The 25,170-nt window shown below is 46.7% G+C and overlaps 1 protein-coding gene across 1 annotated transcript in view; it reads right to left on the bottom strand.

Moving 5' to 3' along the window:
* Positions 1-25,170, bottom strand: part of SIPA1 (signal-induced proliferation-associated 1) — a 217,161-nt gene that overhangs the window by 171,311 nt on the left and 20,680 nt on the right. The window contains 1 exon segment of the mRNA XM_053719981.1: positions 10,080-10,331. The gene's annotated coding sequence lies outside the window, so the exon portion shown is untranslated.

The following is a 25,170-nucleotide window of genomic DNA, read 5'->3' as shown; positions in this document are numbered from 1 at the left end:
GTGGCAATTTTATACATTTGGGCAAATTCAGAATTAGTTGGCAATAGAGAATTTCAACATTTTTACAATGTATACACAGTAAATATACAGATTGTACTGATTCTCAATGTATCCACATTAAACCTAATTTACTTAGAACACATAACCAGGTTGGATACAGTGTTATCCTAGAAATGGGGCTAAATTTAGCTCTTCGTTCATTCCCTTTGGTTTGAATGAGCTTAGATTAAAGATCCATTTTCCTTCCTTCTGAAGGAGGATTTTATCTAGGTTCCCTTTCCTCTAACCTAGGTTCACCAGTTCCAGTCACGGTAGGTTTTTCCCACGTAGAGTTTTGGGCAATTACATTGGAGCATATAAACTACCCCTTCTGATCTGCATTTATATGTCCCCTTACTCTATGTAATTTTCCATTACATTTTTCCTCTTAGCATATTCTCACAAACTGAGCATTTATTACATTTGAAATTGCCTTCCTGGCTTTTATATTGAGATATCCACATTTTTTTTCCTTTTTATCTTTGAACATACTAGATACTATTTTATCTTTTAAATTTGGGGCCCTTCTAGGTGTTGCACTTGGTCTTGACCCTACCATTTCTGCGATTACAGGGTCCAGGGTTGAGATATGCCAGTGTTTCTATAAAATTGAAACTAAATGGAACCATTGGTCATTGTAGGTACTTATAAACCTAACAATTTTAAATTTGTCATCAATATTTTGATTAAATAGTAAATTGTCTCTGTTACTTTCTTTCACCCTGCAGGATGCTTTCGCTAAAGATTTCTTTGAATATCCTCTTTCGAGGAATCTGGCTTCCAAGTCTTCTGCTTCCTTTTTAAATGTTGTCACATCCGAACAGTTCCTACAATGTCTCAAATATTGGCCCTGGGGTATGTTCTTTATTACACTTGGTAAATGATGACTTTCTGCATGTAGTAAAGTGTTTCCTGCAGTAGTTTTCCTAAATGTTTCTGTAGCTATTTCTGTTCCATTTTTTTACATTTTTAAATCTAGAAAAGGAAATTTCCTTAGTACTATATGTATACGTGAAGTTTAAATTGAATTTATTTTTGTTTAGTTTTCCATAAAGGTTTCCAATTCTTCCTGGTTACCCTCCCAAAACAATATCACATCATCGATAAACCTTAGCCATAGCCTTATATGGCTTTGGTCATCACTAGGTGCATCATGAATGTACCCTCTCTCCCATTCACCTAGATAGAGGCAGGCATAGGTTGGAGGCACAACTAGTGCTCATTGCTGTTCCTCTAATTTGTTCATAATACTTTTTATCAAATAAAAAGTAATTATGATTAAGGACAAACCTCAATAGTTTGATTACAAACGCTGTATGTTTCTCATATTTCTTTCCCCGTTCATTAAGAAATGTATTCATTACCCTGATACCTATTTCATGAGGAATCGAGTAATATAACGCTTCAATGTCTATGGTTACCAATATAGTCTCTTGCTTAACATGTATTCCATTAAGCTTTTTTAAAACTTCCAAAGAAACATTTATATATGATGGCACTAGAAACCCCACGTAGCAGACGCATTACCATTGACAAGTTCCACCGGACTTTTACCACACCGACAAGGCCATTGAACAGCCGAACAGCTGATGTGAAGCAGAACGGTAAAAGGATGTGGCACTAGAAACCCCACGTAAGTCTGTTTTATAAATGAGCACAGATCACGGACGATCGAAATGAGGGTAAGAGTATACAGCACACGCTGCCTAATTAAATACACTGTGGAAGGCGTTACTCCTTGGCGACAAACGTTCTGTTCTTTTTGAATGTGATGGGTTATGATAAAGGACTATGTAATACTGACTTTGCTTTACTAACCCATTTGCTCACAAGGGTTTGACTTGCGGGACGAAATTGGAAGCTAACAATACTAATTGCTGCAAGTAACCATGACCACAGCTGTGGGGGTGCACATTGAATAAATTCACTAAAGGGCGGTAACTTGTGGAGTTGTGAAACTGAGGATAAATTTGGATGAGATATCCAACTCTGGTTAAATTATCTACAGGGAGCTCCCTATTAAATGAAATGGGTACCCAGTATTTTTGTCCAGTGGACTTATAAATATCTTTTCTCAATTTGTATTTAAATAAACATATGATAGTTAAGCTGCATATCATTACTATTGTTTTGATTTACTATATTGAACCCTGCATGGTTGGTGCTAGGCAATGGTATACTGAACTACACAGGATAGGGGTGGTTATTTTCTTTGACCTCTCCTAAACTGTATAATGTAGTTTGTCTCTTTTTGAACTTCTGTATATATATATATATATATATATATATATATATATATATATATATATATATATATATATATATATATATAAATACAAATATAGAGAGTACTTTCCAGTCCTATACCTTGCACTAGGGTGTTTCAGTTTTCCAAAGATGTGATTTTCATATGACTTTGCTTACGCCCCGAGTCTCAGTGATGTAAAAGATATATCTGACAAATTTCAAGAAGATTAAATAATATTTAGGGGTTGCACACATTGATCATTTTTATTACAAACTAGTGAAACATTGAAGTCCTTTACACTAATGGTCTTCTCATGTATTTCTTTCATCTTTTGCAGGTAATTGAACTTTAAAATGGGAACAAAAGAGGAATTTGGCTGCTAGAAAAGGTGCCTAGTGGTGAGTTTTTAGGAGCTCGGCTCCCTACAAAGGAACAAGTACTTTTAGTTATTATTTACCATCACAAGGAAATGAAAGAAACACTTTCGGATGCTGCTAAATCTACCAGTACTAAACTACAGGAAGTGTGGAGGAAAGCAAATATCCCTGTTAAGACGGAGGAGAATATCCGTGCTGGTATACACAAGCTGTACAAAGAATACCAAAATCTGGGTAAAGAGAAATCGAGAAACACGGATAAAGCAAATGTGAAACGGCAGATCTGGAAAGGTGATCTCGTCGAGTTATTTGACATTTGCCGGCAAAATGTGATGGACATGAATAGCGTATCACAAGAAGATAAAGAATTTCTTAGGTCACAAAGAGAAGAGCGTATGAGTTCGTCAATGAGTGGAGTAGACAAGGTTTTCGCCTAGAAAATAAGAACTAAGTGTACAAAAGAAGAAGAAAAAGATTCATATAAGAATAAACATTACATTCAGGATCCCAGGGGCACTGCATCAAGCAAGGTGGATGGCAAAGGCGATATATGCACTTAAAATTGTCCTCTTCACTAAACAGTTGAATATTCCTCAGCGACAATTGGAAGGAATGAAACGGGTTGCACATTTTGTCAGCCTCATATAAGTTCGCTTTTGGCATGAGGCAATCGTAAGTCGATGGGCTCCAAAGAATGATTTGGGTTTGCTACAGCTTCTGAGCACTTACCCAGATGCAGACGTCACAAAATGTGCTCTCACAGTTGCTAAGAGACACCTTTGGTATCTGTCAGAAACAAACGTAGGATTGGCTTTTTTTGACAACCGTATTACTCAGGCTGTTAAGGAAAATTAGAAACCAAACCTGCCAAGAAAAAGGAAGTGAAACAATTAGAGGGTAAAAACATGGTTTTTCGAAGGAAAAGACCTGAGCCATTTCGTTACTAAAAAAACAAAGACGTTCTTTAAATTGTTTGGGATCCATGACGTGACAGAATACTGCAGTGATTCTCTAAGAAGCCAGGGGAACGCTCTTAAGGTTGTCAATGTTACCGCTGAAAGAGGAATTGCTCTGATACAAAAGTATAACGAATCGGTCAGGGATGAACAACAAAAACAATTCTTGTTGAGGGTAGTCGAGCATCACAGAAAAGTCGTCACCAAGCGAACAAAACAAGGGATTGCATCGTTCAAAGTTGATTAATATAACACACGTTTTGCCTATCATATTACCTATTAATATTAGTGTATAGTTTAATAGTATTTTAAGTTTGTGATTTCTAGTTTTTCCCAATAAAAGTAATTAAAATTGAAAAATCATATTTTTTGCCTACTTTTACAAAACAGATCAAAGTGTGCAACCTCTAAATATTATCCAATCTTCTTGAGATTTAGCAAATATATCTTTTACATCACTGAGAATCAGGCCTCTAGTTATCAAGGTCTGGCGGACCTGATCCGACACTGCGGATCAGGTCCGCCAGACCTCACTGAATACGGCGAGCAATACGCTCGCCGTATTCAGCATTGCACCAATGCCGCCCCCTGCAGACTCGCGGCCAATGGGCCGCCAGCAGGGGGTGTCAATCAACCCGATCGTACTCGATCGTGTTGATTTCCGGCGATGACTGTCCGCCTGCTCAGAGCAGGCGGACAGGTTATGGAGTAGCGGTCTTTGTGTCCACTGCTTCATAACTGCTGTTTCTGGCAAGTCTGAAGACTCGCCAGAAACAGAGGCCATCAAGCTCCTTACGGTGCTTGATAACTAGAGGCCATGGGGCGTAAGCAAAGTCTGCAAAAATGTTACAGTTTATTTTTTGCCTTAGAAAATTAAACACCCTACCTTGCACATACCATATCACTTTAAATAACTGTTACAGAACGCCATTATTTGTTTATTTATTTACTGCACCTTCAGCCCTTCAGCTTTAGCGTACCTTCGCCTTTAGCACACCTTCGCCTTTAGCACACCTTCAGCTTTAGCATACCTTTGCCTTTAGCACACCTTCAGCTTTAGCGTACCTTCGCCTTTAGCACACCTTCAGCTTTAGCGTACCTTCGCCTTTAGCACACCTTCAGCTTTAGCGTACCTTCGCCTTTAGTGCACCTTTGGCTTTAGAGAACCTTCGCCTTTAGCACACCTTCAGCTTTAGCGTACCTTCGCCTTTAGCACACCTTCAGCTTTAGCGTACCTTCGCCTTTAGCGCACCTTTGGCTTTAGAGAACCTTCGCCTTTAGCACACCTTCGCCTTTAGCACACCTTCGGCTTTAGCGTACCTTCGCCTTTAGCGCACCTTTGGCTTTAGAGAACCTTCGCCTTTAGTGCACCTTCGCCTTTAGCACACCTTCAGCGTACCTTCGCCTTTAGCGCACCTTTGGCTTTAGAGAACCTTCGCCTTTAGCACACCTTCAGCGTACCTTCGCCTTTAGCGCACCTTTGGCTTTAGCGCACCTTCACCTTTAGTGCACCTTCGCCTTTAGCACACCTTCAGCGTACCTTCGCCTTTAGCGCACCTTTGGCTTTAGAGAACCTTCGCCTTTAGCACACCTTCGCCTTTAGCACACCTTCGGCTTTAGCGTACCTTCGCCTTTAGTGCACCTTTGGCTTTAGAGAACCTTCTCCTTTAGCACACCTTCGCCTTTAGCACACCTTTGGCTTTAGCGTACCTTCGCCTTTAGCGCACATTCGGCTTTAGCGTACCTTCGCCTTTAGCACACCTTTGGCTTTAGAGAACCTTCGGCTTTAGCGTACCTTCGCCTTTAGCACACCTTTGGCTTTAGAGAACCTTCGGCTTTAGCGTACCTTCGCCTTTAGCGCACCTTTGGCTTTAGAGAACCTTCGCCTTTAGCACACCTTTGGCTTTAGCGTACCTTCGCCTTTAGCGCACCTTTGGCTTTAGAGAACCTTCGCCTTTAGCGCACCTTTGGCTTTAGCGCACCTTCACCTTTAGCGCACCTTCACCTTTAGCGCACCTTTGGCTTTAGAGAACCTTCGCCTTTAGCACACCTTCGCCTTTAGCACACCTTCGCCTTTAGCGCACCTTTGGCTTTAGAGAACCTTCGCCTTTAGCGCACCTTTGGCTTTAGAGAACCTTCGCCTTTAGCACACCTTCGCCTTTAGCACACCTTTGGCTTTAGCGTACCTTCGCCTTTAGCGCACCTTTGGCTTTAGAGAACCTTCGCCTTTAGCACACCTTCGCCTTTAGCACACCTTTGGCTTTAGCGTACCTTCGCCTTTAGCGCACCTTTGGCTTTAGCGCACCTTCGCCTTTAGCGCACCTTTGGCTTTAGCGCACCTTCACCTTTAGCGCAACTTTGGATTAGCTCTTGTTTAATTTTGTAGCCTTTCCTATGAAAGTTTAATCGGTGAGGGATTTAAGACGGCAGAGCTATCTGACCCCCAGATGTTAAAGCTCCTGAGGCTTTTCCTTGAGCGCTAACATTTTACTTGGAACTTGTAATATGTAAGTGAAGATGGGAGCACTATGGATTAACTCTTATTGTGTAACTCCTTTACATGAGGGAATACTGCGATAGGCTAAGCAGTGTTTGCAACAATGGTGTGTATTGCAATCTAGTAAATCCTGCTTATTAATTGACAAATGATAACCCTGATACTGTATTGGGGCACTCATAGGGTAAATGTGATGCACAGACTCAAGATCAGAATCCACCTGACCACGAGTTGTTGACTAAATATCAACAACAAAATAGAACAATTGAATTGAACAGCCAATAGGACTTGACCATTAAACACCCAAAGCTCAAAGAATATCACACGTTGCATAGATGATTATATTGGCTCCAAAAACAAGATGGCGCTGCTTGTGTTGCAACCTCGGCCATGTTTTCCTGGACACTTATGAGTTACATATGCTGCAGGGTGTGCTGGGATGAACATGATTAGTGCTGTCCAGGGGTGCAATTCATTTTCCCTCTGCATAACTCATAAGTGTCCAGGGAAACGTGGCCGAGGTGGCAACGCTAGGCACTTCCCATCCCAACAACAGCAATAGCCCTTAAAGGGACATTATACACTCATTTTTTCTTTGCATAAATGTTTTGTAGATGATCCATTTATATAGCCCATAAAGTTTTTTTTAGTTTTTTTTGTATAGTTTTGCTTATTTTAAAATAACATTGCTCTGATTTTCAGACTCCTAACCAAGCCCCAAAGTTTTAAGAAAATACTGAGGTATACCTACTCCAGCTTGCTCCTGTTTGTGTAAAGGGTCTTTTCATATGCAGAGGGAGGGGGGGGGTCTGTTTTTTCCAATTGCAGGGGGTGTTCTTGCTGCCTTTTTAACAAAGCTAAACTGGGAGCTTCTAAGTAAGTTTTTAAATGTTTTTATAATGTATTTTTATATCAGTATCTGTGCATATTATTCTTTATAGTAGTGTCTATAACATGCAGTTATATGATTATTGGTGAATACTGTCCCTTTAAAGGGACATGAAACCCAAAATGTTTCTTTCATGATTCAGATACAGCATATGATTTTAAACAACTTTCTAATTGGCTTCTATTTTCTAATGTGCTTTATTGTCTTGGTATCTTTTATTGAAGAAACAGCAGTGCACAAGGGTGAGCCAATAACCTGAGGCATATATATGCAGCCACCAATCAGCAGCTCCTGAGCCTACCTAGGTTTTCTTTTCAACAAAGGATACCAAGACAATGAAGCAAATTAGATAACAGAAGTAAATTAGAATGTTGTTCAAAATGACCAGCTCTGTCTGAATCATGAAAGAAAATAATGTGGGTTTCGTGTACTTTTAAATTTAAAATAACAGAAAAAAACATTATCTACATTATATCAACAGCTATTGATACCGATGTAAACTTATCAGAAAACAAACACCACTCTTGCCTCATACATGGATTCTACGGACCCCTTTAACCCACAATAAGAGGAAGCACTTACTGATTGGGGCTATTTACACGTGAGCAGTGGCGAGCAGGAGAGGATACGGTTTTAAGTGAATGAAAGCCATTATCTGTCTTTAACTGTGTTGTTATGGAATATGAAAGGAGTTATTAAGCTAGACTGAAGCTGATTCGGTAAGATTGTGATGTTTTAATAAATCCTATATTATAAAAGACAAGAGTTTGTCTGAAGCCGTCATGCGCAGTTCAGACAAACTCTTGCAGCTGATCGCACGCGCAGGGGGTGAAAGAAAGAGAGAGAGAGAGAGAGAGTGTGAGAGAGAGTGTGAGAGAGAGTGTGAGAGAGAGTGTGAGAGAGAGTGTGAGAGAGAGAGAGAGTGTGAGAGTGAGAGAGTGAGAGTGAGAGTGAGAGAGAGAGAGAGAGAGAGAGAGAGAGAGAGAGAGATTGAGAGAGAGAGAGAGAGAGAGAGAACTTTCTAATTTACTTCTATTATATCATGTGTTTCATTCTCTTGGTATCATTTGTTGAAGGAGCAGCAATGCACTACTGGTTTCTAATTGAACACATGGGTGAGCCAATGACAATCGGTTTATATATGCAGCCACCAATCAGCAGCTAGAACCTAGGTTCTTTGATGCGCCTGAGCTTACCTAGATAAACCTTTCAGCAAAGGATAACAAGATAAGAAAGCACATTAAATAATAGAAGTAAATTGGAAAGTTGTTTAAAATTGTATGCTCTGTCTAAATAAATTATGTCTAATTATGACTTTACTGTCCCTTTAAGCATTTTTTTTATTTTTTTATTTTTATGTTTTTAATAGACCAGGAATTCTATCCATTCTTTCCCTATAGATGTGTTTTGCCCAAACATAAACTTCCTCTTGCATTTAAAATAAGAATATAGCTTAGAAATATGTTGTGGCTGAAAAAGACTAAGATGATTAAATATAGCTAATTTACTAAGCAGATCAGTTTTCCTTTTATTTAATGAAAGGAACGTGACAATCATTTCTTTTCTGATAGTTACAATGTTAATCACAAACCATATGGAAGAGTAAGGTACATTAGAGACCAGATTTATTAACAATTAAAGACAATCTCAACTGGTAGGTTAGGGATGCCATTCACTAAGATTTGAAGAGCTATATATATATATGTTATATATCATAACATTGTCTCCTATCCAAAGCACAAAATAATTACATATTTTAACATACATTCATTTAATGATCATTTGTGCAATAAACTATTGGGAAAAATATTAGCCAATTTTAGCATAATATTGTTTAAAATTTTAGCCGGGTGGTGCAATCATTAAAAAGGCTTTGGGAGAAATCTGATATTATTTTGTGCAAGCGAAATATCTACGTTTTAATTGAATGTTTACCACATAGTTCCCAGGTCTTCTGTGGCAAGCAAGAGGTTAATGCACCAGATAAAAAAATGACTTTTTTTGCTGACATATATTTGTCCTGGCTCCTAAAGCTGAGAGACACTGTCACCAATTTGCGTTGTCTGACCTCCCTTTGTTCTGCAGAACATATACTTATGTAGAAACAAACGCTTAGCTGCATCAAGGTATTCACCTCCTAAATAGAATTCTGTACATTTTATTCTATAAAAATGCTATTAATTCTTGTGACTCTGTATTTAAATAAAGTGTGACAGAATTACTGTAATTTAATTCAATGATTATGAACAGAGAGAGAGAGGAAATGGGATTGGGGGGGATAGAAGATTCATCAGCTAACAATGATTAGCATTGAGCTGTGAACAGAGACCTCTCTGTATAGTGACACCCCCTACTGTACTGTATTACCCACCCAAATAGACATCAGACTACATGGTCCAGAATGCACTGCACAAGCACAACTTTAGTGATGGCACATGATATATAAGTAACATCTGTCCCTCTCCCCATCTGCCTCTCTGCTTTTCTCACTCACATCCTCCCCCCCCCCCTCTATTCTGCACACATCCCCCCCCCCCCATCTCATTCTGTCACTTCCTCTGTCTGTTTCAGCTCTACATGCCCCTTTTCCTCTGTCATTGGAGCGGAAATCAGAGAGACTGAGTGAGAAAAAAATGCTAGAGAGAGGAAAATTTTGAAAAATAATAGAATAAGAGAGAGAGACAAAGAGAGACAAAGAGAGAGAGAATTTATTGAAAAAAAAACAGACTGAGAGAATAAAATGTGTTAAAAATAAAGGTATAAAATGAGAAAACCAAATTGTATATACAGTGGTTCCATTTCTATAACAATATAAACACAATGTCACGCTCAGCAACACAATGTGACAATACACAATGCTAAGTAGTGGAAACGTCTGTACAGTCTGATACAAAACAATGTAACAATATCATCTGTAGTCTCCTGTGTTGTGCAAAAGCTTCATTGTATCATAAACTGAGCAGACAATGTTGCAAGTCCAGCACACACAATGGGCAGAGCTCAGCACAATGACAGATACTCTGTATCAGCACACAGTGACACATGAGGAGCAGTGTAATAAGATGTCACTCACCTCTATAATCTCTTGTAAAGTCTCTCTCCTTTTTACTGATCTCTTCTTTAATCCTCTGTCCTGTTTTTTTTCTCCTTGTGTCCCTATGTGTGTCTCAGTGTCTCTTTCTCTGTCTCCTGCTCGCACACAGCTGCACGCTGCTGCTTCTCTCTGTGTGTCAATTTCCTCCCATCACATCTCCTCCTCTGACCTCTCTCTTCCTCCACCTCCCCCCCGCCAACATTTCCTCAGTCCTTTCCTTCCATGGTTCCCCTGCAGGGTGACACGGAGAAACACAGTGAACAGATGTCAGATTGATTTCATCCCTACAGGGTGATACTGGAGTGCAGAAAGGAGAAACTTGTGATCTTCTCTCTCACACTGCAGAGTAACACAGTGACACAGACAGGAGGGAGCTACGAGTGTGTCCCTAATACTGCAAGTGACACAGTGACACAGACAGGAGGGAGCTATGAGTGTGTCCCTAACACTGCAAGTGACACAGTGACACCGACAGGAGGGAGCTACGAGTGTGTCCCTAACACTGCAAGTGACACAGTGACACAGACAGGAGGGAGCTATGAGTGTGTCCCTAACACTGCACGTGACACAGTGACACAGACAGGAGGGAGCTATGAGTGTGTCCCTAACACTGCAGATAACACAGTGACACAGACAGGAGGGAGCTATGAGTGTGTCTCTCACACTGCAAGTGACACAGTGACACAGACAGTAGGGAGCTACAAGTGTGTTTCGCTAACACTGCAAGTGACACAGTGACACAGACAGTAGGAAGCTATGAGTGTGTCCCTAACACTGCAAGTGACACAGTGACACAGACAGTAGGGAGCTATGAGTGTGTCCCTAACACTGCAAGTGACTCAGTGACACAGACAGGAAGGGGCTATGAGTGTGTCCCTCACACTGCAGGTGACACAGTGACACAGACAGGAGGGAGCTATTAGTGTGTCTCTCACACTTCAGGTGACACAGTGACACAGACAGGAGGGGGCTATTAGTGTGTCTCTCACACTGCAGGTGACACAGTGACACAGACAGGAGGGAGCTATTAGTGTGTCTCTCACACTGCAGGTGACACAGTGACACAGACAGGATGGAGCTATTATTGTGTCTCTCACACTGCAGGTGACACAGTGACACAGACAGGAGGGGGCTATGAGTTGTCTCTCACACTGCAGGTGACTCAGTGACACAGACAGGAGGGGGCTATTAGTGTGTCTCTCACACTGCAGGTGACACAGTGACACAGACAAGAGGGGGTTATGAGTGTGTCCCTCACACTGCAGGTGACACAGTCACACAGACAGGAGGGAGCTATGAGTGTGTCCCTCACACTGCAAGTGACACAGTCACACAGACAGGAGGGAGCTATGAGTGTGTCTCTCACACTGCAGGTGACACAGTGATACAGACAAGAGGGGGCTATGAGTGTGTCCCTCATACTGCAGGTGACACAGTGACACAGACAGGAGGGGGTTATGAGTGTGTCGCTCACACTGCAGGTGACACAGTCACACAGACAGGAGGGAGCTATGAGTGTGTCTCTCACACTGCAAATTACACAGTGGCACAGACAAGAAGGGACAATGAGTGTGTCCCTCACACTGTAGGTGACACAGTGACACAGACAGGATGGAGCTATGAGTGTGTCTCTCACACCGCAGATGACACAGTGACAAAGACAGGAGGGGACTGTGAGTGTGTTCCTCACACTGCAGGTGACACAGTGACACAGACAGGATGGAGCTATGAGTGTGTCTCTCACACTGCATGTGACACAGTGACACAGACAGGAGGAGACTGTGAGTGTGTCTCTCACACTGCAGGTGACACAGTGACACAGACAGGAGGGGGCTATTAGTGTGTCTCTCACACTGCAGGTGACATAGTGACAAAGACAGGAGGAAGCTATAAGTGTGTCCCTAAAAATGCAAGTGACTCAGTGACACAGACAGGAGGGGGCTATGAGTGTGTCCCTCACACTGCAGGTGACACAGTGACACAGACAGGAGGGAGCTATTAGTGTGTCTCTAACACTTCAGGTAACACAGTGACACAGACAGGAGGGGGCTATTAGTGTGTCTCTCACACTGCAGGTGATACAGTGACAAACATAGAAGGGGGCTATTAGTGTGTCTCTCACACTGCAGGTGACACAGTGACACAGACAAGAGGGGGCTATGAGTGTGTCCCTCACACTGCAGGTGACACAGTGACACAGACAGGAGGGGGTTATGAGTGTGTCCCTCACACTGCAGGTGACACAGTCACACAGACAGGAGGGAGCTATGAGTGTGTCTCTCACACTGCAAATGACACAGTGGCACAGACAAGAAGGGACTATGAGTGTGTCCCTCACACTGTAGGTGACACAGTGACACAGACAGGATGGAGCTATGAGTGTGTCTCTCACACTGCATGTGACACAGTGACACAGACAGGAGGAGCTATGAGTGTGTCTCTCACACTGCATGTGACACAGTGACACAGACAGGAGGGGGCTATTAGTGTGTCTCTCACACTGCAGGTGACACAGTGACACAGACAGGAGGGGGTTATGAGTGTGTCCCTCACACTGCAGGTGACAAAGTCACACAGACAGGAGGGAGCTATGAGTGTGTCCCTCACACTGCAAGTGACACAGTCACACAGACAGGAGGGAGCTATGAGTGTGTCTCTCACACTGCAGGTGACACAGTGATACAGACAAGAGGGGGTTATGAGTGTGTCGCTCACACTGCAGGTGACACAGTCACACAGACAGGAGGGAGCTATGAGTGTGTCTCTCACACTGCAAATGACACAGTGGCACAGACAAGAAGGGACTATGAGTGTGTCCCTCACACTGTAGGTGACACAGTGACACAGACAGGATGGAGCTATGAGTGTGTCTCTCACACCGCAGATGACACAGTGACAAAGACAGGAGGGGACTGTGAGTGTGTTCCTCACACTGCAGGTGACACAGTGACACAGAAAGGATGGAGCTATGAGTGTGTCTCTCACACTGCATGTGACACAGTGACACAGACAGGAGGAGACTGTGAGTGTGTCTCTCACACTGCAGGTGACACAGTGACACAGACAGGAGGGGGCTATTAGTGTGTCTCTCACACTGCAGGTGACATAGTGACAAAGACAGGAGGAAGCTATAAGTGTGTCCCTAAAAATGCAAGTGACTCAGTGACACAGACAGGAGGGGGCTATGAGTGTGTCCCTCACACTGCAGGTGACACAGTGACACAGACAGAAGGGAGCTATTAGTGTGTCTCTAACACTTCAGGTAACACAGTGACACAGACAGAAGGGGGCTATTAGTGTGTCTCTCACACTGCAGGTGATACAGTGACAAACATAGGAGGGGGCTATTAGTGTGTCTCTCACACTGCAGGTGACACAGTGACACAGACAAGACGGGGCTATGAGTGTGTCCCTCACACTGCAGGTGACACAGTGACACAGACAGGAGGGGGTTATGAGTGTGTCCCTCACACTGCAGGTGACACAGTCACACAGACAGGAGGGAGCTATGAGTGTGTCTCTCACACTGCAAATGACACAGTGGCACAGACAAGAAGGGACTATGAGTGTGTCCCTCACACTGTAGGTGACACAGTGACACAGACAGGATGGAGCTATGAGTGTGTCTCTCACACTGCATGTGACACAGTGACACAGACAGGAGGGGACTGTGAGTGTGTTCCTCACACTGCAGGTGACACAGTGACACAGACAGGAGGGAGCTATAAGTGTGTCCCTAAAAATGCAAGTGACTCAGTGACACAGACAGGAGGGGGCTATGAGTGTGTCCCTCACACTGCAGGTTACACAGTGACACAGACAGGAGGGAGCTATTAGTGTGTCTCTCACACTGCAGGTGACCCAGTGACACAGACAGGAGGGGGCTATTAGTGTGTCTCTCACACTGCAGGTGACACAGTGACACACACAGGAGGGGGCTATTAGTGTGTCTCTCACACTGCAGGTGAGACAGAGACACAGACAGGAGGGAGCTATTAGTGTGTCTCTCACACTGCAGGTGACACAGTGACACAGACAGGAGAGAGCTATGAATGTGTCTCTCACACTGCAGGTGACACAGTGACACACACAGGAGGGGGCTATTAGTGTGTCTCTCACACTGCAGGTGACACAGTGACACAGACAGGAGGGGGCTATGAGTTGTGTCTCACACTGCAGGTGACTCAATGACACAGACAGGAGGGGGCTATTAGTGTGTCTCTCACACTGCAGGTGAGACAGTGACACAGACAGGAGGGAGTTATGAGTGTGTCCCTCACACTGCAGGTGACACAGTCACACAGACAGGAGAGAGCAATGAGTGTGTCTCTCACACTGCAAATGACACAGTGGCACAGACAAGAGGGGACTATGAGTGCGTCCCTCACACTGTAGGTGACACAGTGACACAGACAGGATGGAGCTATGAGTGTGTCCCTAACACTACAGGTAAAACAGTGACACAGACAGGCGAGAGCTATGAGTATGTCTCTAACACTGCAGGTGACACAGTGACACAGACAGGAGGGAGCTATGAGTGTGTCCCTAACACTGCAGGTGACACAGTGACACAGACAGGAGAGAGCTATTAGTGTGTCCCTAACACTGCAAGTGACACAGTGGCAAAGAGAGGAGGGACTATGAGTGTGTCCCTAAAACTGCAAGTGACACAGTGACACACACAGGAGAGAGCTATGAATGTGTCTCTCACACTACAGGTGACACAGTGACACAGACAGGAGGGGGCTATTAGTTTGTCTCTCACACCGCAGGTGACACAGTGAAACAGACAGGAGGGGGCTATGAGTGTGTCTCTCACACTTCAGATAACACAGTGACACAGACAGGAGGGGACTATGAGTGTGTCCCTCACACTGTAGGTGACACAGTGACACAGACAGGAGGGAGCTATGAATGTGTCTCTCACACTGCAGGTGGCACAGTGACACAGACAGGAGGAAGCTATGAGTGTGTCTCTCACACTGCAGGTGACACAGTGACACAGACAGGAGGGAGCTATTAGTGTGTCTCTCACACTTCAGGTGACACAGTGACACAGACAGGCGGGGGCTATTAGTGTGTCTCTCACACTGCAGGTGACACAGTGACACAGATAGGAGGGAGCTATTAGTGTGTCTCTCACACTGCAGGTGACAGTGACACAGACAGGAGGGAGCTATTAGTGTGTCTCTCACACTGCAGGTGACACAGTGACACAGACAGGAGGGAGCTATTAGTGTGTCCCTAACACTGCAAGTGACACAGTGGCAAAGAGAGGAGGGACTATGAGTGTGTCCCTAAAACTGCAAGTGACACAGTGACACACACAGGAGAGAGCTATGAATGTGTCTCTCACACTACAGGTGACACAGTGACACAGACAGGAGGGGGCTATTAGTTTGTCTCTCACACCGCAGGTGACACAGTGAAACAGACAGGAGGGGGCTATGAGTGTGTCTCTCACACTGCAGGTGACACAGTGACACAGACAGGACGGGGCTATGAGTGTGTCCCTCACACTACAGGTGACACAGTGACACAGACAGGAGGGAGCAATTAGTGTGCCTCTCACACTGCAGATGACACCGTGATACAGACAGGACAGGGCTATGAGTGTGTCCCTCACACTACAGGTGACAAAGTGACACAGAAAAGAGGGAGCTATGTGTCTTCTCTCACACCGCAGGTGACACAGTGAAACAGACAGGAGGGAGCTATGAGTGTGTCTCTCATATTTCAGTTAAAACAGTGACACAGACAGGAGGGAGCTATGAGTGTGTCTCTCACACTTCAGATAACACAGTGACACAGACAGGAGGGGACTATGAGTGTGTCCCTCACACTGTAGGTGACACAGTGACACAGACAGGAGGGAGCTATGAATGTGTCTCTCACACTGCAGGTGGCACAGTGACACAGACAGGAGGAAGCTATGAGTGTGTCTCTCACACTGCAGGTGACACAGTGACACAGACAGGAGGGAGCTATTAGTGTGTCTCTCACACTTCAGGTGACACAGTGACACAGACAGGCGGGGGCTATTAGTGTGTCTCTCACACTGCAGGTGACACAGTGACACAGATAGGAGGGAGCTATTAGTGTGTCTCTCACACTGCAGGTGACAGTGACACAGACAGGAGGGAGCTATTAGTGTGTCTCTCACACTGCAGGTGACACAGTGACACAGACAGGAGGGGGCTATGAGTTGTCTCTCACACTGCAGGTGACTCAGTGACACAGACAGGAGGGGGCTATTAGTGTGTCTCTCACACTGCAGGTGACACAGTGACACAGACAGGAGGGGGTTATGAGTGTGTCCCTCACACTGCAGGTGACACAGTCACACAGACAGGAGGGAGATATAAATGTGTCTCTCACACTGCAAATGACAAAAAGGGACTATGAGTGTGTCCCTCACACTGTAGGTGACACAGTGACACAGACAGGGTGGAGCTATGAGTGTGTCTCTCACACTGCATGTGACACAGTGACACAGACAGGAGGGGGTTATGAGTGTGTCCCTCACACTGCAGGTGACAAAGTCACACAGATAGGAGGGAGCTATGAGTGTGTCCCTCACACTACAGGTGACACAGTCACACAGACAGGAGGGAGCTATGAGTGTGTCTCTCACACTGCAGGTGACACAGTGACACAGACAAGAGGGGGCTATGAGTGTGTCCCTCATACTGCAGGTGACACAGTGACACAGACAGGAGGGGGTTATGAGTGTGTCCCTCACACTGCAGGTGACACAGTCACACAGACAGGAGGGAGCTATGAGTGTGTCTCTCACACTGCAAATAACACAGTGACACAGACAGGAGGAGACTATGAGTGTGTTCCTCACACTGCAGGTGACACAGTGACACAGACAGGAGGGAGCTATGAGTGTGTCCCTAACACTGCAGGTGACACAGTGACACAGACAGGAGGGAGCTACTAGTGAGTATCTCACACTGCAGGTGACTCAGTGACACAGACAGGAGGGGGATGTGAGCGTGTCCCTCAGACTGCAGGTGACACAGACAGGAGGGAGCTATGAGAGTGTCTCTCACACTGCAGATGACACAGTGACACAGACAGTATGGGACTATGAGTGTGTCCCTCACACTGCAGGTGACACAGTGACACAGACATGAGGGAGCTATTAGTGTGTCCCTAACTCTGCAGGTGAAACAGTAACACAGACAGGAGAGAGCTATGAGTGTGTCCCTAACACTGTAGGTGACACAGTGACACAGACAGGAGGGAGCTATGAGTGTGTCTCTCACACTGCCGGTGACACAGTGACACAGACAGGAGGGAGCTATTAGTGTGTCTCTCACACTGCAGGTGACACAGTGACACAGACAGGAGGGAGCTAAGATTGTGTCTCTCACACTGCAAATGACACAGTGACACAGACAGGAGGGGACTATGAGTGTGTCCCTAAAACTGCAAGTGACACAGTGACACACACAGGAGAGAGCTATGAATGTGTCTCTCAAACTTCAGGTGACACAGTGACACAGACAGGAGGGAGCTATGAGTGTGTCTCTCACACTGCAAGTGACACAGTGAAACAGACAGGAGGGGTCTATGAGTGTGTCTCTCACACTGCAGGTGACACAGTGACACAGACAGGAGGGAACAATTAGTGTGCCTCTCACACTGCAGGTGACACCGTGATACAGACAGGAGGGAGCTATGAGTTGTCTCTCACACCACAGGTGACACAGTGAAACGGAGCTATGAGTGTGTCCCTCACACTGCAGGTGACACAGTGACACAGACAGGAGGGAGCTATGAGTGTGTCTCTCACACTGCAGGTGACACAGTGACACAGACAGGAGGGAGCTACTAGTGTGTATCTCACACTGCAGGTGACTCAGTGACACAGACAGGAGGAGGCTTTGAGTGTGTCCCTTACACTGCAAGTGACACAGTGACACAGACAGGAGGGAGCTATGAGAGTGTCTCTCACACTGCAGATGACACAGTGACACAGACAGTAGGGGACTATGAGTGTGTTCCTCACACTGCAGGTGACACAGTGACACAGAAAGTAGGGGACTATGAGTGTGTTCCTCAAACTGCAGGTGACACAGTGACACAGACAGGAGGGAGCTAAGAGTGTGTTCCTCACACTGCAGGTGACACAGTGACACAGACAGGAGGGAGCTATTAGTGTGTCTCTCACACTGCAGGTGACACAGTGACACAGACAGGAGGGAGCTAAGATTATGTCTCTCACACTGCAAATGACACAGTGACACAGACAGGAGGGGACTATGAGTGTGTCCCTAAAACTGCAAGTGACACAGTGACACACACAGGAGAGAGCTATGAATGTGTCTCTCAAACTTCAGGTGACACAGTGACACAGACAGGAGGGAGCTATGAGTGTGTCTCTCACACTGCAAGTGACACAGTGAAACAGACAGGAGGGGTCTATGAGTGTGTCTCTCACACTGCAGGTGACACAGTGACACAGACAGGAGGGAACAATTAGTGTGCCTCTCACACTGCAGGTGACACCGTGATACAGACAGGAGGGAGCTATGAGTTGTCTCTCACACCACAGGTGACACAGTGAAACGGAGCTATGAGTGTGTCCCTCACACTGCAGGTGACACAGTGACACAGACAGGAGGGAGCTATTAGTGTGTCTCCCACACTTTTGGTTACACAGTGACACAGACAGGAGGGAGCTACTAGTGTGTATCTCACACTGCAGGTGACTCAGTGACACAGACAGGAGGGAGCTATTAGTGTGTCTCTCACACTGCAGGTGACACAGTGACACAGACAGGATGGGGCTATTAGTGTGTCCCTCACACTGCAGGTGACACAGTGACACAGACAGGAGGGAGCTATGAGTGTGTCTCTCACACTGCAGGTGACACAGTGACACAGACAGGAGGGAGCTATGAGTGTGTCTCTCACACTGCAGGTGACACAGTGACACAGACAGGAGGGAGCTACTAGTGTGTATCTCACACTGCAGGTGACTCAGTGACACAGACAGGAGGAGGCTTTGAGTGTGTCCCTTACACTGCAAGTGACACAGTGACACAGACAGGAGGGAGCTATGAGAGTGTCTCTCACACTGCAGATGACACAGTGACACAGACAGTAGGGGACTATGAGTGTGTTCCTCACACTGCAGGTGACACAGTGACACAGACAGGAGGGAGCTATGAGTGTGTCTCTCACATTTCAGGTAACACAGTGACACAGAAAGGAGGGAGCTATTAGTGTGTCTCTCACATTTCAGGTAACACAGTGACACAGACAGGAGGGAGCTATGAGTGTGTCTCTCACACTGCAGGTGACACAGTGACACAGACAGGAGGGAGCTATTAGTGTGTCTCTCACACTGCAGGTGACACAGTGACACAGACAGGAGGGGGCTATTAGTGTGTCTCTCACACTGCAGGTGACACCGTGATACAGACAGGACGGGGCTATGAGTGTGTCCCTCACACTGCAGGTGACAAAGTGACACAGACAGGAGGGAGCTATTAGTGTGTCTCTCACACTGCAGGTGACACAGTGACACAGACAGGAGGGGGCTATTAGTGTGTCTCTCACACTGCAGGTGACACTGTGATACAGACAGGACGGGGCTACGAGTGTGTCCCTCACACTGCAGGTGACAAAGTGACACAGACAGGAGGGAGCTATGAGTTGTCTCTCACACCACAGGTGACACAGTGAATCAGACAGGAGGGGGCTATGAGTGTGTCTCTCACACCGCAGGTGACACCGTGATACAGACATGACGGGGCTATGAGTGTGTCCCTCACACTGCAGGTGACAAAGTGACACAGACAGGAGGGAGCTATGAGTTGTCTCTCACACCACAGGTGACACAGTGAAACGGAGCTATGAGTGTGTCCCTCACACTGCAGGTGACACAGTGACACAGACAGGAGGGAGCTATTAGTGTGTCTCTCACATTTTTGGTTACACAGTGACACAGACAGGAGGGAGCTATGAGTGTGTCTCTCACACTGCAGGTGACACAGCTGACACAGTGACACAGACAGGAGGGAACTATGAGTGTGTCTCTCACACTTCAGGTAACACAGTGACACAGACAGGAGGGGACAATGAGTGTGTCCCTCACACTGCAGGTGACACAGTGACACAGACAGGAGGAGACTGTGAGTGTGTCTCTCACACTGCAGGTGACACAGTAACACAGACAGGAGGGAGCTAAGAGTGTGTTCCTCACACTGCAGGTGACACAGTGACACAGACAGGAGGGAGCTATTAGTGTGTTCCTCACACTGCAGGTGACACAGTGACACAGACAGGAGGGGGCTATTAATGTGTCCCTAACTCTGCAGGTGACACAGTGACACAGACAGGAGGGAGCTATGAGTGTGTCTCTCACATTTCAGGTAACACAGTGACACAGACAGGAGGGAGCTATGAGTGTGTCTCTCACACTGCAGGTGACACAGTGACACAGACAGGAGGGGGCTATGAGTGTGTCTCTCACACTGCAGGTGACACAGTGACACAGACAGGAGGGAGCTATTAGTGTGTCTCTCACACTGCAGGTGACACAGTGACACAGACAGGAGGGGGCTATTAGTGTGTCTCTCACACTGCAGGTGACACCGTGATACAGACAGGACGGGGCTATGAGTGTGTCCCTCACACTGCAGGTGACAAAGTGACACAGACAGGAGGGAGCTATGAGTTGTCTCTCACACCACAGGTGACACAGTGAAACGGAGCTATGAGTGTGTCCCTCACACTGCAGGTGACACAGTGACACAGACAGGAGGGAGCTATTAGTGTGTCTCTCACATTTTTGGTTACACAGTGACACAGACAGGAGGGAGCTATGAGTGTGTCTCTCACACTGCAGGTGACACAGTGACACAGACAGGAGGGAGCTATTAGTGTGTCTCTCACACTGCAGGTGACACAGTGACACAGACAGGAGGGAGCTATTAGTGTGTCTCTCACACTGCAGGTGACACATTGACAAACACAGGAGGGAGCTATGAGTGTGTCTCTCACACTGCAGGTGACACAGTGACACAGACAGGAGGGAGCTATGAGTGTGTCTCTCACACTGCAGGTGACACAGTGACACAGACAGGAGGGAGCTATGAGTGTGTCTCTCACACTGCAGGTGACACAGTGACACAGACAGGAGGGAGCTAAGATTGTGTCTCTCGCACTGCAAATGACACAGTGACACAGACAGGAGGGGACTATGAGTGTGTCCCTAAAACTGCAAGTGACACAGTGACACACACAGGAGAGAGCTATGAATGTGTCTCTCAAACTTCAGGTGACACAGTGACACAGACAGGAGGGAGCTATGAGTGTGTCTCTCACACTGCAGGTGACACAGTGACACAGACAGGAGGGAACAATTAGTGTGCCTCTCACACTGCAGGTGACACCGTGATACAGACAGGACGGGGCTATGAGTGTGTCCCTCACACTGCAGGTGACAAAGTGACACAGACAGGAGGGAGCTATGAGTTGTTTCTCACACCACAGGTGACACAGTGAAACGGAGCTATGAGTGTGTCCCTCACACTGCAGGTGACACAGTGACACAGACAGGAGGGAGCTATTAGTGTGTCTCCCACACTTTTGGTTACACAGTGACACAGACAGGAGGGAGCTATGAGTGTGTCTCTCACACTGCAGGTGACACAGCTGACACAGTGACACAGACAGGAGGGGCTATGAGTGTGTCCCTCACACTGCAGGTGACACAGTGACACAGACTGGAGGGAGCTATGAGTGTGTCCCTCTCACTGCAGGTGACACAGTGACACAGACAGGAGGGAGCTATGAGTGTGTCTCTCACACTGCAGGTGACACAGTGACACAGACAGGAGGGAGCTATGAGTGTGTCTCTCACACTGCAGGTGACACAGTGACACAGACAGGAGGGGGCTATTAGTGTGTCTCTCACACTTTAGGTAACACAGTGACACAGACAGGAGGGAGCTATGAGTGTGTCTCTCACACTGCAAATAACACAGTGACACAGACAGGAGGAGACTGTGAGTGTGTCTCTCACACTGCAGGTGACACAGTGACACAGACAGGAGGAGACTGTGAGTGTGTCTCTCACACTGCAGGTGACACAGTGACACAGACAGGAGGGGGCTATTAGTGTGTCTCTCACACTGCAGGTGACACAGTGACACAGACAGGAGGGAGCTACTAGTGTGTATCTCACACTGCAGGTGACTCAGTGACACAGACAGGAGGGGGATGTGAGTGTGTCCCTCACACTGCAGGTGACACAGTGACACAGACAGGAGGAAGCTATGAGAGTGTCTCTCACACTGCAGATGACACAGTGACACAGACAGTATGGGACTATGAGTGTGTCCCTCACACTGCAGGTGAAACAGTGACACAGACATGAGGGAGCTATTAGTGTGTCCCTAACTCTGCAGGTGAAACAGTAACACAGACAGGAGAGAGCTATGAGTGTGTCCCTAACACTGTAGGTGACACAGTGACACAGACAGGAGGGAGCTATGAGTGTGTCTCTCACACTGCAGGTGACACAGTGACACAGACAGGAGGGAGCTATTAGTGTGTCTCTCACACTGCAGGTGACACAGTGACACAGACAGGAGGGAGCTATTAGTGTGTCTCTCACACTGCAGGTGACACAGTGACACAGACAGGAGGGAGCTAAGATTATGTCTCTCACACTGCAAATGACACAGTGACACAGACAGGAGGGGACTATGAGTGTGTCCCTAAAACTGCAAGTGACACAGTGACACACACAGGAGAGAGCTATGAATGTGTCTCTCAAACTTCAGGTGACACAGTGACACAGACAGGAGGGAGCTATGAGTGTGTCTCTCACACTGCAAGTGACACAGTGAAACAGACAGGAGGGGTCTATGAGTGTGTCTCTCACACTGCAGGTGACACAGTGACACAGATAGGAGGGAACAATTAGTGTGCCTCTCACACTGCAGGTGACACCGTGATACAGACAGGAGGGAGCTATGAGTTGTCTCTCACACCACAGGTGACACAGTGAAACGGAGCTATGAGTGTGTCCCTCACACTGCAGGTGACACAGTGACACAGACAGGAGGGAGCTATTAGTGTGTCTCCCACACTTTTGGTTACACAGTGACACAGACAGGAGGGAGCTACTAGTGTGTATCTCACACTGCAGGTGACTCAGTGACACAGACAGGAGGGAGCTATTAGTGTGTCTCTCACACTGCAGGTGACACAGTGACACAGACAGGATGGGGCTATTAGTGTGTCCCTCACACTGCAGGTGACACAGTGACACAGACAGGAGGGAGCTATGAGTGTGTCTCTCACACTGCAGGTGACACAGTGACACAGACAGGAGGGAGCTATGAGTGTGTCTCTCACACTGCAGGTGACACAGTGACACAGACAGGAGGGAGCTACTAGTGTGTATCTCACACTGCAGGTGACTCAGTGACACAGACAGGAGGAGGCTTTGAGTGTGTCCCTTACACTGCAAGTGACACAGTGACACAGACAGGAGGGAGCTATGAGAGTGTCTCTCACACTGCAGATGACACAGTGACACAGACAGTAGGGGACTATGAGTGTGTTCCTCACACTGCAGGTGACACAGTGACACAGACAGGAGGGAGCTATGAGTGTGTCTCTCACATTTCAGGTAACACAGTGACACAGACAGGAGGGAGCTATTAGTGTGTCTCTCACATTTCAGGTAACACAGTGACACAGACAGGAGGGAGCTATGAGTGTGTCTCTCACACTGCAGGTGACACAGTGACACAGACAGGAGGGAGCTATTAGTGTGTCTCTCACACTGCAGGTGACACAGTGACACAGACAGGAGGGGGCTATTAGTGTGTCTCTCACACTGCAGGTGACACCGTGATACAGACAGGACGGGGCTATGAGTGTGTCCCTCACACTGCAGGTGACAAAGTGACACAGACAGGAGGGAGCTATTAGTGTGTCTCTCACACTGCAGGTGACACAGTGACACAGACAGGAGGGGGCTATTAGTGTGTCTCTCACACTGCAGGTGACACTGTGATACAGACAGGACGGGGCTATGAGTGTGTCCCTCACACTGCAGGTGACAAAGTGACACAGACAGGAGGGAGCTATGAGTTGTCTCTCACACCACAGGTGACACAGTGAATCAGACAGGAGGGGGCTATGAGTGTGTCTCTCACACCGCAGGTGACACCGTGATACAGACATGACGGGGCTATGAGTGTGTCCCTCACACTGCAGGTGACAAAGTGACACAGACAGGAGGGAGCTATGAGTTGTCTCTCACACCACAGGTGACACAGTGAAACGGAGCTATGAGTGTGTCCCTCACACTGCAGGTGACACAGTGACACAGACAGGAGGGAGCTATTAGTGTGTCTCTCACATATTTGGTTACACAGTGACACAGACAGGAGGGAGCTATGAGTGTGTCTCTCACACTGCAGGTGACACAGCTGACACAGTGACACAGACAGGAGGGAACTATGAGTGTGTCTCTCACACTTCAGGTAACACAGTGACACAGACAGGAGGGGACAATGAGTGTGTCCCTCACACTGCAGGTGACACAGTGACACAGACAGGAGGAGACTGTGAGTGTGTCTCTCACACTGCAGGTGACACAGTAACACAGACAGGAGGGAGCTAAGAGTGTGTTCCTCACACTGCAGGTGACACAGTGACACAGACAGGAGGGAGCTATTAGTGTGTTCCTCACACTGCAGGTGACACAGTGACACAGACAGGAGGGGGCTATTAATGTGTCCCTAACTCTGCAGGTGACACAGTGACACAGACAGGAGGGAGCTATGAGTGTGTCTCTCACATTTCAGGTAACACAGTGACACAGACAGGAGGGAGCTATGAGTGTGTCTCTCACACTGCAGGTGACACAGTGACACAGACAGGAGGGGGCTATGAGTGTGTCTCTCACACTGCAGGTGACACAGTGACACAGACAGGAGGGAGCTATTAGTGTGTCTCTCACACTGCAGGTGACACAGTGACACAGACAGGAGGGGGCTATTAGTGTGTCTCTCACACTGCAGGTGAC

This window comes from Bombina bombina, chromosome 7, assembly GCF_027579735.1.
Source record: "Bombina bombina isolate aBomBom1 chromosome 7, aBomBom1.pri, whole genome shotgun sequence".
Lineage (NCBI taxonomy): Eukaryota > Metazoa > Chordata > Amphibia > Anura > Bombinatoridae > Bombina > Bombina bombina.
Note: the sequence above shows the minus strand (reverse complement) of the source record. Positions and strands in the feature narration are given on the sequence as shown.